This window comes from Canis lupus, chromosome 12 (genome assembly GCF_048164855.1).
Source record: "Canis lupus baileyi chromosome 12, mCanLup2.hap1, whole genome shotgun sequence".
Lineage (NCBI taxonomy): Eukaryota > Metazoa > Chordata > Mammalia > Carnivora > Canidae > Canis > Canis lupus.
The window spans coordinates 47252808-47266752 of NC_132849.1; the positions used below are offsets into that span (position 1 = coordinate 47252808).

At 41.3% G+C, this 13945-nt stretch overlaps 1 pseudogene; it reads right to left on the reverse strand.

Moving 5' to 3' along the window:
* Positions 1-8055: 8055 nt before the first annotated feature.
* LOC140600723 (U6 snRNA-associated Sm-like protein LSm1 pseudogene) lies at positions 8056-8462 on the reverse strand (annotated as a pseudogene).
* Between the last annotated feature and the right edge of the window lie 5483 nt (positions 8463-13945).

The window sequence follows — 13945 nt, forward strand, 5'->3', positions numbered from 1 at the left end:
ATTTAACCACTCTGATGCTGCACTGCACATAGTATTATTACTCTTAGAGCCCGTAATTCTAAGCACAAATAATCACTTCTCTTTAATGGTGTTGTGTTAATTTAGTGGTGACATTATTGCAGCTTGTTTTTCTAAAATGTCACAGAAGTCAGACATTTCCAGCTAGTATGAAATTTAACTGGTCTCTCTTACTTTCCCTTCAGCATCCCCAGCTCACCGCAATTCCTCCTCCTGGATTTTGTCACCTTGGGCTTTCTCAGCTACAGGAGTTTGGAACAGTGTTATTTTCTGAATTCAGATCTGACAATCTTTGTAGACTAAAGGTTACACAGCTGCAAAAGTTTGTTTTTAACCCAAAGGAACAGCGTTGTCAGGGAGAGTGTAAAGAGATTCCCAGAAATGCAGGTTAAAAACCTAGTGATTCAGCAAAGTGGCAGGAGCAGCATTACGACGGTGGCATTTAGGTCCCATGACAGGCGTAAACGTGACAGCGTCTGGCTGAAGCCTGCTCCCCCCAAAACTGGAGCTCAGGCCCTGCAGAGGCAGGCAGTGGAGGAGTCTCCTGCCCAGGCCTTGTGTGCTGGAATGTTTTTTCCAGCATCTGAACGTCCATAGCCTTGTCTATACTACTGTGAAGCTGAGAGAGAGACAAGCTGGTGCCCTATTTACAGATGAGACCTCGAGACTCAGAGCTGTGCTCCATCCAGGTCACCCAATCAACTCCTGGCAGACTCAAAGTCAAGGGCCCTGGGTTCTCCTCCTAGCTCTGCCACTAGCTGCTGCTCTAGGACAATGAGTGTGGCAATGGGCATGTTATGTCTTTTCTCTGGTCATCCTTCTGGGATGCTCCCTGTTGACCATTAGGAACTCCACCTGTGGCCCAGTCCTGACTCCACCTGTAGCCCAGGTCTCACTGAGCACACCTGGGCTGGCCTGGGCCCTGGCTCAGAACTGGGTTGGGTGTTAGCTGAGCCCAGCCTCACTAGAGAGAAGCCTTGGGCACCTCTTGGGTGGGGATCCCTGATGACACCAGGAACTGTTTCTCAGCAAGAGAGTGCACAGGGTGCAGGAAGGGCATGGCTGGGAGTGAAGGTCGTGAACTGATGGGGATGCTGAGCAGTGGCTAGATGGCTGAAGAGGAGGGAAGGGCCTGGAGTCTGTGCAGTTCAGCGCTCCTACTCAACTGCTGGAACCCAGCTGGCTCTCCAGGCAGGTCATTCCTAGATTGTTCACATGGCAATGCCATGGCAACTTTCATCAAGCTTATGCTATAATAGTAGTATTGATTGGGCACCTTAAAGTCTAGAAGGAAAGGTTTTGGACAACTTGTTTATGCACTGGGCTGGAAAGGCAGAAAGTGCCTTACTAAGTACCTATTTTGTGTCTGGCACGGGCTGAGGTTTTCACGGACTTCAGTTGTGAGGAATACAGCACAATTCCTGTCCTCAGAGAGGTCAAAGTCCAAATGCCTGTGGGTGCTAACCTTTACCAGACAACAGAAGGAATAAACAAGGTGGTAATTAATGAAGATAAAAGGAAGTAGCAGGAGTAGGAACCAAAGGGCTAAACAGAGTGGTAATTAATGAAGATAAGAGAAATTAGCAGGAGTAGCAGTGAGGAAGTGCTGAGTTTCAGAGTACCCAGGATCTGTTTTTCTGCCAGAACTCTGGCCTTAGGACAAGAGAGTGCTGCTTTTAGAACATTTCCGAATAGGAGGCCTGATTTCTTAAAACTAATGTTCTGCTGCTGACTTGTGTTCTTTGTTTACCTTGTGGTCCACTAGGGCTCTTCGATCTTCTTTTCTCCATCTTGCATCTACCTTTTATATAGCAGCATCTACCTTTTGTATAGTTGCCATCTTTCCCTGGGCTGTTCCTTCTCAACACTCAATATTCCAATAACAAAAAGGTGGAAACAGAGGAAATAATTTTGTAAATGTTCAACTGATTTTATTTTTTCCCCTTCCCCCCCAAACAGCTTTATTGAGTTATAATTTATAGACCATAACATTTACCCATTTTAAGTATGCGATTCAATCAATTTTAGTAAATTTACAGAGATGTGCAATCACCACCACTGGCAATTTTAGAACATTTCCTTCACCAGAGGGAATAATTTAAGGGCACAATACAAGAAATATGGGTATATTCAACCTGCTTGAACATACATTTCTGAAATTATTGTGCTTAAAATCTGTCAGCAAATTTTGAGTTACTTCATGGTATACTTTTGCAAAAAAAGCAAAATGAACTGGAAGGAAGAATTCCTGTGCCTGAAATCTTAAGAAACCATTATCCACTTTGCAGATCACTTCATTAATAAACAGATTATTACAAAAGTAATTATTTTAGAGATGGCAAGTACCATTAGTTAATACTTTGTTGTTGTCTACTGGGACTTATAAAAAGTCTTTTTAATTTGGTCTTCAAAAATCACTTACACCCACAAAACCGCTTCAGTCAACAAAATAAATCTAGGTATGGTCAAACCTTAGTTACCATGGCAAAAACAGCTTTATCTTTTTACCTTTTTAATTTGTTTCCAGTGAGATTTTCTTTCCTCTCCAGAAATCTTTGTTTTGTGGAAAGACTTGTCTGGTGAGTCCCATCCCATTGCTTTGCAGAAGTGGCCACCCCTCTGGCATGAACGACACCATTCAGTCACCCAGTCCTTTGGGGGTGAAGAGTATACTGAATCATGAATGCTCAGATGGCTCCATTGTATGTACCCCATTTCTGAAAGCCCTAGTTAGAAAGTTCCGAATCAGTTGCTGGCTTCTCTGTTAGGTATGCCTTTCCTTTCATGGGCTGATCCCTCTGATCAGGGTTTATAGGATGGGGTAACTCCTTTTTCTTTCTTTTTTTTTTTTTTTATTTCCTTTTCTTCTAGTCTTATATTCTGTCCTCTTTAAGCTGTATATCCTTCAGCTATAGAAAATTGTTTATTCCCAAGCAGAAGAAGAAATCATTCTTCCAGTAAAGGTATAGGAAAAGTGTGCCTTAAGTTGGAAGCTCTTAAAATGCTCTCAAGTTCCATTTGTAAGAGTATATTGGGGGTTAAATATTATACTGCTGTCTGCTTTTTGTTAAAAAGAGACAAATGCCCAGAAACAAAATTACATCAGAGACTTACTTAGTATTTATTTGTAAGTTTAGAAAATGAAGTCATTATACATTCAGAGAAGTGCACAGTATTGAGGATGCCCCCTGACACATTTTTACATAGTGAACATACTCTGATCAAGGTAGAGAACATCGCACACACTCCTAAAGCCTCCTGTATGCCCCACTCAGCCTTATCTCCACAGAGTAGTCAACATCTGTCTTCTATTGAAAATAGATTTGTGTTACCATATAAATGGAATCACACAGTTTACTAGATCCCTGCCCCCGCCCCCCCTTCTATGGTTTTGCTTTCTGAGGCTTTACTTCTTTGTTTTCAGTTACCCCTGGTCAACTGGGGTCTGGAAGCAGATAATCCTTTTGACATATCGTTAGAAGGTCAGTAATAGCTGAATGTTATGTCATAACCCCTACATCCCCGCCTCACTTCGTCTTATCACATAGTATTTTATCATCACAAAAAGAAAGGTGAGTACAATATAATAAGCTATGTTGTATTGTGTGTGAGATAGAGAGAGAGAGAGAGAGAGAGAGAGAGAGAGAGACTCCATATTCCCATTACTTTTCATTATGTATGTATAGGAAAAAAACCATACTATATGTAGGTTTGATACTGTCCATGGTTTCAGGCATCCACTGGGGATCTTGGAATATATCCTCTGCAGATAAAGGGGGACTACTGTATACATATTTTTGTATGACTTTTTTTTTCACTCAACATTAGTGTCTGTGAAATTCATTCATGCTGTTGCCTATAGCAGTCGTTCAGTTTTTATACTGTTTGTTGCATTTAATATTCCATTGTATGACTATACTATGTCATAGTTAGCCTTTCTACTGTTGAGGGACACTTGGGTAGTTTCTAGTTTTTATCTAGTGGGGTAGTGTCCTTATGAACATTTTTTACACCTCTTTCTGTGCGCCTATGTAGGTATGTCTAATAGAGTAGAATTGCTAGGTCATGGGAGTGCAATGTTTAGTTTTAGTAGATAGGATAATTAAGACTTTTTAATTCTTCTGGAGTCAATACTTTCAGGTTGTGATTTAAAAAAAAAGAATTTGTCCATTTCATCTAAATTATCTAATTTTCTCATTGCTCGTTTGATATCTGTACGAATTTCTAGTGATGACACCTTTTTTCATTAATGATCTTATTCATGTGTTCCTTTTTTTTCTTTGATCAATCTTTCTAGGAATTTGTAAATTTTATTAGTCTTTTTGAAGAACTAATTTTGGATTTAGTTGGTTTTTCTCTCCTATATTTTTTCTATTTCATCTTTGCTTACATCTTTATTATTTCTTTCCTTCTAGTTTATTTGCCTTAAACTTGGTGTTCTTTTCTAACTCCTTGAGGTAGTCATTAGATCATTGATTTTTTGCTATTCTTTTTTGCTAAAATATACATTTAAGGGTATAAATTATTCCCTTAAGCCTAGTTGAAGTGCTATGTTACACATTTCTGACATGTTGCTTCATCATTATTATCCAGTTCAGAGTATTTTCTAATTTCCATGGAGATTTCTAATTTCTGATTTGGTTCTTGAATCATGGGTTATTTTGAAGTGTTATTTAGTAACTTCTAAGCATTTGAGGATTTTAAAGTGTTTCATTGACCTCAAGGATTTTTTTCCTACTCTACTAAGAGGACATACTCCATTTAATTTAAATCCTTTGCAATCTATTGAAATCTGCATTATGATTTGGAATATGGTTTATTTTGTTAAATATCCCATGCACACTTGAAAATAATGTAATCCTGCTCTTGTTGGGTTAAGCATTCTACATAGGCCAACAAGGTCAAGTTGGTTTCTCATGTTGTTGAAATCCCCTTTATCTTTACTGATTCATTGTCTGACTAGCCTATCATTTGCAGAAAATGGATATGAAATCTTCAACTATGCTACTGGATTTACTTATTTTTCCTTTTAGCTCTGTCTGTCTGTGCTCTGCATGTTTTAATTTTTGTTTTTAGATGCATACACATTTTAGATTATTAAATCTTTCTGCTGAACCAAATTTTTGTTGTGAAATGCTCCACTTTATTTTCCGGGAATACTTCTTGCCTTAAAGTCTTGCTTTGTCTGATAACAGTATAGATAAGCCAGCTTTCTTTTGGTTAGTGTTTCTGTGGCATATTTGACTTTCAACGTGTAGGTGTCCATCTGCCGTAAACAACATATAGTTGGGTCTTGCTATTTTGTGTTGTTTTTTCCAGTCTGACAGTCTTTTAAGTTTAATTAGACAATTGAGTCCATTTTCAATCTAACAAATTCCCGATTTTTTCGTATTAGTTCTATCATCTTATTATCTGTTTTAAATTTGCTTGATCTGGTTTTTGTTCTTCTTTTCTTTCCCACTGCCTTCTTTTAATAAAGTGTTTTTCATTATTCTAATTCCTTCCTCTATTAGTGTGTTAGTTATAAATTCTTTTATTATTTATTCAGTGTTACCCTAGGGCAGGGGTTGGCATGCTTTTTTATCTGTGCAGAGACAGATAGTAAATATTTTAGGTATAGAGGGACATACACAGCCTCTGACTCCCTCTTCCCTCTGTCTCCTCTCCCTCCTCCTTCTTCAACTATTCTCTAAAAATGCAAAACCATTCTTAGGTCCCAAGCTATATAAAATAGGCTGTGGGCTGGATTTGAATGTGGGTGTTAGTTTGTCAAACTCTGCGAAAGATATACCATATGCCTTCACAGGATCTACTCTCCAATTAATAATTTTACTACTTCCTGGATAATACATGGACCACACATCACCCTAATTCCATTTGCTCAATTCTTTTCTTCCTTTTATGCTATTTTGGTCATGTATTTTATGTCTCTATGTATTTGAAATCTCACAAGACATTATTATTTTTACTGCTTTAAATAGTTAATAGTCATTTTGATTTGCTCTTCTATTTACCATCTGGTGCTCATTCTGCATTACTATTCTTCCAAGTAGGATCATTTTATCAGAGTAACTTTGGTATTTCTTTTAATGTGTATCTGTTGGCAATACATTTTCTAATTTTTTATTTGCTTGAATTTTTTTGGTATTCATTTTTAAGGGTATTTCTGCTGGATGTAGAATTCTAGACTGGCAGTTTCTTCCCTCTGCCCTCAGCCTTTTAGCTCTGTCATTCTGTTGGCTTCTATTGTTTGTGTAGCGTGGGTCTTATTACTTCTGCTGAATTTTTTCCCTCCTCTGGTTATTTTAAGATTTTTCTTTTTATATTTTTTTCTGAAGGTTTAGTATAACGTGCCTTTGTGTACTTTGATTTTGTGTCTTTGAGTTTGTTGTTGCTACTTGAATCTATATACTCTCAGTCTTTATCTCTTTGAATACTGATTCTGGTCTGTTTCCTCTCTTCTAGGATTCAAATTCCACATATGTTGATTCTTTTTACTGTGTCTCTCATGTTATTTTACATTTTTTTATTTCTCTGTGTCTCATTTTGTGTAGATATGTATATGTGTGTTTAATCTTTTCTTCTTCTGTTTCAATTTGATGATTTTTCTACTGACCTATTTTCCAATTTAGTAATCCTCTTTTCTGTTGTGTCTAATCTGCTGTTAAACCTATCTATTACCTGTTTATTGAATCCTTAATTTTAGTTATCATATTTCTGAGTCCTAGAATTTTTGTTTACTTCTTTTAAGAAAGATTCCAGGTTTCTATCTTTCCATCTATTTGAGCATATTAATCTTGGGTTTATAGTCTTTGATAACCACAGTATGTAGGCTACTATATGTTTTCCTATAGTCTCTCTTTTTAAAAAATTTGGTTTTATTTCCTAGCATGTTGTGTAAGTTTTGACTGAATATTGGAAATTGGGAATGAAGAATTATTGAGGCTCTGAATAATTTTGCCTTCCTTTGGAGAGGATATATATTTTTTTTTCCTAGAAGGCAGTATACCTTGATCCTATCAGGAATTGAGATATTTTGAAGTAGGATTTTAGGCTTTGTGAGTGCTGGTCTCTGCCTGGCTTGTCTCATCTCTTAGGATATGATCCTTCATCTGTCTCAATAAAAGCCTAGGTTATTTACTGAAATTTCTCCTCCTTGATGGGGCTTGAACATCAATATTTTTTCTCCCTAGCACTTTGAGACTACTGAAACTCTGACTGGGTTTTCAACCTCTTAGAAGCTGTTTACTGCTTAGTTTCTTGGCCGCTTGCCTATCATGTGGAAAGCTTAGGAATGAAAAAATTCCTTGAGGGAAAATCAAGTGCAGAATGCCTGACTTATTTCTATTTAGGCTCTTTCTCCAGGATAAGAGTTCCTTATGTTCTGAGTAATTTGGTAGATTTGCACTTCAATTTTTGGCTTCTCAGACCACCTAGGCTACTACAGTTCTAGACCAATGTCTCTCCTCTATTTCATTGGTACCTCTTGAGAACTGGAAAATGCCTAGAAGGGAAAACATGAAGGAAATTTAGATTTTACTCACTGTTTCTCTTTTCTCCAGAATCTTGGCCTCTAAAGTCCTGGCTACTTTTACTCTCCGATGACTTTTAACAACTACTTTATGCAATATATTTAACTTTTATAGTTGCTCTTGGCCAAAGTCTCCAGAGATTTGTTTGTTTGTTTATTCATTTTTGAGTCTTGAGTTTCATATTTTATTTATAGGTAAATGAAGAACATCTCCTGTAAATGCTAATTTGGGACAAGAAGAGCAGTATAAAGTAGTTGCTGGTTTCACAGTGATGTGTGAAAGGAGGCTATGCCACTATTTGTTTGTTTGTTTTGAACAATGATTTTGCCATTAATAAGGGGAAAAAAGATGTGATTTCTTCACATTGCACATGTGAAAGAATTCAAAGTAAAATGACTTTTCAAAACTCTACAATCTCTAGTCAAAAGTGTGTGGTAACCAGGATGTCACTTTCATTCAGTGACAGCCCCTGCTTCCCACAACCAATAGTCTCTGAGTTGTTGACCTAATACTCATCAAGGGTATCTGCTTGATTTGGAATGGAGAGACTCTCATCCTTCAGAGCTTGGACTTTCAGCTTCTCAGCTTCCATCTTGGTGTGCTGTTCTATCCCTTGTTTTTCTAGGATTCCTTCAACAGACACTTGGTGGGATGTGTCACTGTCTTTTCCAATGATATTTCTCCTAGTAGGACCACATTTTCTCCTCTGAGAAAGGCATAAAAATGCCTTGAGGAATATCACTGTATTTTTTTGTCCACATGAATATGCTCCACAGCCTGATGTAGCACTAAATTAGCAACTTGATCAATGATTCTTATAAAACCAGTAAATATCCTTCCAATTTGAATCAGGACCAAGTGCTTTTTGTCTATGGCCTTGGTGAGGCTGGCTATGGTGGGCATATAGTTCATTCTGAGCTGAGATAAGGCTGCAGTGTATAGCAGTAGTGGGCCAGCATGACCAATACCTCTTTCTTTCCTCTGCAGTCGCTGCCTGGGCAGGACCCCAACAGGAGCCAGGACCAGGAACAGTATGTCTGTCCCAGCTCTCAGCAGCCCAGATCTGCTGGAAACTCCTCTAGAGATTTATTTTTAAAAGTGGTTTCCAGGACATGTCCCAGGGCCATTGCACATTTAGCTCTGTCTCCTGTACCTTTTTGAGACATCCTCAACCGAAGGCTGCCAAGGTCTTTTGGCTTCTTCAACATCTTTGACAATAAATTATTAAACTCTATTGAATATAATTTGTAAGTTTTAACTATTTTGTGTGTTTTTTTAAAAGATCTTATTTATTTGAGAGAGAGAGTGAAAGAGGAGCAGAGGGAGAGAGACTCGCAGACTCCCAGCTGAGCATGGAGCCCAAGGTGGATGCAGAGCCTTAGGCAGGGCTTGATCTCATGACCCTGAGACCACAACCTGAGCCAAAATCAGAAGCTGAACACTTAACTGACTGAGCCACCCGGGTGCCCCAAACTATTTTGTATTTTAAAATTAAGATTAATGTGCCAAGTATGATTATTCTCAATCAGATCACTCCGTTTACCTCAACACTGATTCTCTATGAAATAAAGTTTACCATCTTCCATTATATATTGTTGTGAGGCATTTCATTTCAAACTTACACACACATACTCACCATATATCATACCTCTTTTGGCCCCTCTGGCAACCCTGACCTGAGCTGACATTCTGACTCTGTTGTTATGTTGCAATATTACCAGAGTGAAGCGTCCTTCAACCCCTGGCCTTCAATTATTTTATTTAGAATAGAGGTAGGGGCAGGGAATCAGATAGCACCAGGTAGGCTCATAGGGTCCTTGCAGCTCTGGTGGTCAATGTGTCTTCTATGCTTTGGTTTGGGGAATCCTTTGTGAAATAGTTGGACACTTAGGCTGATCAGAACAGTGTATCCTTAGACCACAGAGGTCACTCTCCTAAGTCAGTTAGTCACTTGGTTGAGGAGCCATTTTCTCTGGGGCCTGGGACCTGAATGGACAAGCTGAGGCCCTGGGTGGTGGGCTTTCCAGGGAGCCACACCTTGGTGTGAATGACCCAAAGAGAGAAAACTTCTCACACTACACCCAGCACCCCTAGTGCTGCACTGTTCAACCATCTCATCCAGGAATTCCACATCCAGAGGTGATTGATTCTCAGGCTTGTTCCAAATGTCTCCCTCTTCTTCTTCCTGAATCTGCCATCTTGTAAGAAATATATAAAAAAGATCAACCTCTCCTTTGCCCAGAGATAGTTTTAACATCTTCAGTGTAGGATTAGACCCTGTGCAGCCCCAGAGCCTGTTTCCTCCCTTCCTTGCCCAGAGTGATATCAGTGGATGCCGACCCATGCTGGTTGCTTTTCCAGGCTCCCCTGCCAGAGAGCTCCTCTTGGGTTTGGTCAAAGAGAGGCACTGGAGGGAGAACGAAGGCAAAAAGAAGGGAGAAGCTGGCACATTTCTCTTCCCTTCCCTTTGCCTTGAGTTGACTGAGTCCTTGGAAGATCCTGCAAATTCCATGGCCCCCGCATCTCAGCCATTAACTTCCTGTGGTTCTCAGCCTCTGCTGAGTGACCCCAGTTCCCCCCTCAGGTCCTCTGTGGCTCTTCTCTGGATGGCAGTGGCTTCCTGTCGCACTTGTCTCTCGGGCACCTTACCATCCGCTGTTGCCTTTCCAGCCTCTTCTGTCATGTGGGACACCAGCAAGTGTTATGAAATACCTTGTGTACGAATACTTGGAGGGCTTGCCGTTTCTTGTTTACATCCCAACTAACTGAGTTGCTAAAAACCGTACTTCAAACGTCTTTTCCCTTCCTCTGTGTATAATATAAGCATCACCGAAAACACATTTGCCTTCATTTCCTTTAGCACCTCCTGAAGTAGACAGAATTCACTCGCTCTTTTATTCATTCAGTCAATAAATATTTGGTGAGGCACTGTTCTGTCCTGTCGCCAAGTACTGTGCGAAGGGATAGAGCAGTGAGGGAAACCGGTAATGTCCTGACCTTTTAGAGCCCACAGCTTTGTGGGCAAGCCTCAAACCCTTAAAATAAAGGGTGTTGAGAATGAGACACTATCGTCACACACAGCCTTAGGGGACCAACAGAACTGGCTTTATCGCAGCCCTACCACTTGCTTCATATGACCTACTAGGTCATATGAATGTGGGCAAGGTTCTTTGTCATCCCATGCCTCAGTTTCCTCTTTTTAGAAGAGCACTCAGGATCCAGTTCATGCCTGCCTCAGTGTCTTTCCATGTTCAGTTGAGGATGCTGATGCTGCTAACTTAATAGGACTGCCCATGATTAAATGTTTGCTATTAAAGAAAGAGACAGATGCCCCAGAAACAAACTTGCATCAAAGATTTATTTTTAAAAGCAGCTTCTAGGGGAGCACACATTCAGCATTGCTGAGATTCAGGTTGGAGAGTGAGGTGAGACTAGAAATGCGACAGGACAGGGTAACATCCAAAGCTTGGATAGAGACAGCTGCTGGGAGGGGCACCCAACAAACTTAGATTGGCACCCACAATAGTTTCTGCTGATAGCCAATCGGTACCCACACTGGGCCTGCAAGTGGAAGTGGGGCCCTTCTTTCCTCTTTGCTTGCCAAGATGTCACTCCCTCCAGGAGGGTCTCACTGACTTCCAGCCTGGGCTAGGTCTCCCAGTGACATGTCCTCTGTATTTTTCTTGTTATATTGTGATGACAGCCATCGTCATCGTCGTCATCATCATCATCATCATATCATTGCTAATGCTTATAGAGCTGAGCCCCCCAACCCCAACCAACCTGCCATGTTCTGAACATTATACTATGACTTCTCATGGCAGAGTATGAAAAGTAGCTCAGTCCTATGCTATTATTATTCAGGTGTGTGTGTGTGTGTGTGTGTGTGTGTGTGTGGTGTAAATCTGCACGTACCACAATAAAGTCAAGGCAGGACATTTCAAATCATTAAAGATTCAAAGTTAAGCTAGGCAGATTATGATTTTTGTATTAATTGTGTTGCAAATTATTGAATTGCAAGTTGCAATTTCATTTCCACATAAGTTAGAGGTCCACATGTATTGGTTATCAGCACAATTCAGAGGCTCAGATTTATCTTAGTCTTCGTTTTCATTCTTGAGGTGGCATGTGGCAAGTCTCATGGTGCAGTATCTGGTTCTGGACCCATTTTCCTGCCACCCTGTTGGCTCCCCTGCCTGACCATACTCTGGGTCCTTTTGTTGGCTTTATTACCACTGTAGATCCAGATTTAAATGAATCATTTACTTACATTTCACTGAAAATTTTTAATCATCCTACCAATGATATTCTAATAGCATTAAATAACTGCAAAATCTAATAAAAATCAGTCTTAACTTCGTTGGAATCTCATCAAGAATAGGGCTGTTCCTGTTGCTAAATTGTTAGAGATTATTTTATTTGATTTTGTTTTGTTTGCATTGTTCAAGAGAGCAGGGGGATAGATGGAATCATAACCTGTGGGTTCACACACTCAAAAATTCTTTTGTGCACTTTCTGGAGTTTACAAATGAAGAAACTATAGTCCAAACAAGGGAGGGGACTTTTCGAAAGTCCAGCCTGAAACTTGTGGCTATTAAGAACCAGAACTCAGGCCTCCTGCCCCTTGGGCTAGTGTCTCCCCTACAAGAGCTGGGCTTTGAGTCCAGGCACTGATTTATGGATTTGATGAGCATATCGGCTCTTGAGCAATTACTACTAACTGATCAGCCAAGCACTCTTTCACTGAACAAGTCTGGAGCCCCGGGATGGACACCAGCAAGTTTAAGAGATGCAGAAGAAATGAGTGCTGCTCTCTGGAAGACTGAAAAAATCATCCAGGGGTGAGGCTCACATGCCAACGATGAGCTGTAGTCTCCTTAAACGCTGGCTTGTGGTCGCACTGCTTGCCCTGTCTTTTCCACGTGAGTGCAAGGGTGACATCTCTTCCGGTCCTGTGCAGTCCCACAAGGCAGGTATTGACAGAGGCCTCCTATGGCCCGAGTACTGAGACAGGCAGGAGCTGTTTGTCCATTTTAACGAGCAACATCTCCAATAAAAGGACTCATTTGGTAGAATTGAGTGGTTCACAGGCAAAGAAATAAGGGAAGAGGCTCAGGCAGGAAGTCTTTTATGACTTATCAATGCACAAATACTGGCATCTCTCTTTCTTAAAAAGAAAAAACAAAACCCAATGCTAATATTAATAATTATGCCAGCTTTTGTACAGCACTTTGCAGTTGACGACGTGCTTTTGAATGCATTATGTTATCTCATTGCATCAGTGGGAGACTGGGGAAGGGACGAGCAAGGGGGTGGCACCTCCAGAGAATCAGCCTGGCACAGTGGGTGGGCACTACTGCTGAAGTCATCTTGAGGTGAGTGTCCCGTTGGAGATGACCCCCGAGTTGCTATTTTCCCATAGAAACTTTGGCAAGTCTCTCCAGATTACAAACTGGAGTCTGTTCTAGTTTTCACTTCTTGAGCTCCTCGCTTGGCTGGTGCTGGACATCCTTCGTGGCCCCTGCAGGCTGCTCTGGGAAGGGCTGGGCCCCATGCTTGTGCCCATGGTTGCTGGTAGAGTCCTCCTTCCACACAGCGGGGCTCAAGCTAGGAAAAAGTTCTACCACAGATGGGACTTTGCCAGGTGGCACCGTCCTGAGATTTCTGCTGCCATGCATGCCCATCTGCAATAGGCCCTTTAGACGCTGGAGGTGGCCAAGGGACTGAAATGCTCTTGCCAAATAGTAGCACGTGCAGGAAAATGTAGCATTAACATTTTTTTCCAGAACATTTTTTGCTTTCTGGTGGCAGGAAAAACAGCAATGGTAACAAAAACACAAATGCCACCACCAGCATGAAGGTAGCGTGATTTCTCCTAGTCTAAAGGTGTCCCTCCCCTCACCCCAGTAAGATAAATCAGCGCAAGTACATAGTCTCCCTCAGGTGTGTGACTTCCTCCCGACGGGCTCTTCTTCCCTTCCTCCTTTTGCTCACTTTCCTAGGAGGGTGCCTGGGCACAGGATGCCCTCACATCCCCAGCCTCGAGGGGCTTGCTGGTTCACCTGCTGACATGCTCGCCCACTTGTCCTGGGGCAGCCTCTGGCCTCACCTGCTCCGCTGCTGAGGTGCCCACTGCTGGGAGGGAGACTTGTCGCCTGTGCTCTTGGCTCAGCGAGAGCATGGCTGTGGACCCTGGGGCTTGGCTGGAGGAAGCTTCTCACTCCTGAGGTGAGGAGGAGGGAGTGCCATCTTGGGCCTCCTGGCCACGTCCTCAGCCACCTGAGGCTTACCGCCTGGTGCCGTGGTGAGCACCTTGCCCAAGGGTCAGCTTTCCCGTGGGCGCTCTGGTTTTTCTGAGATACATCTGGGAAGTCGGGAGTAAGCTGCAGTGTGCT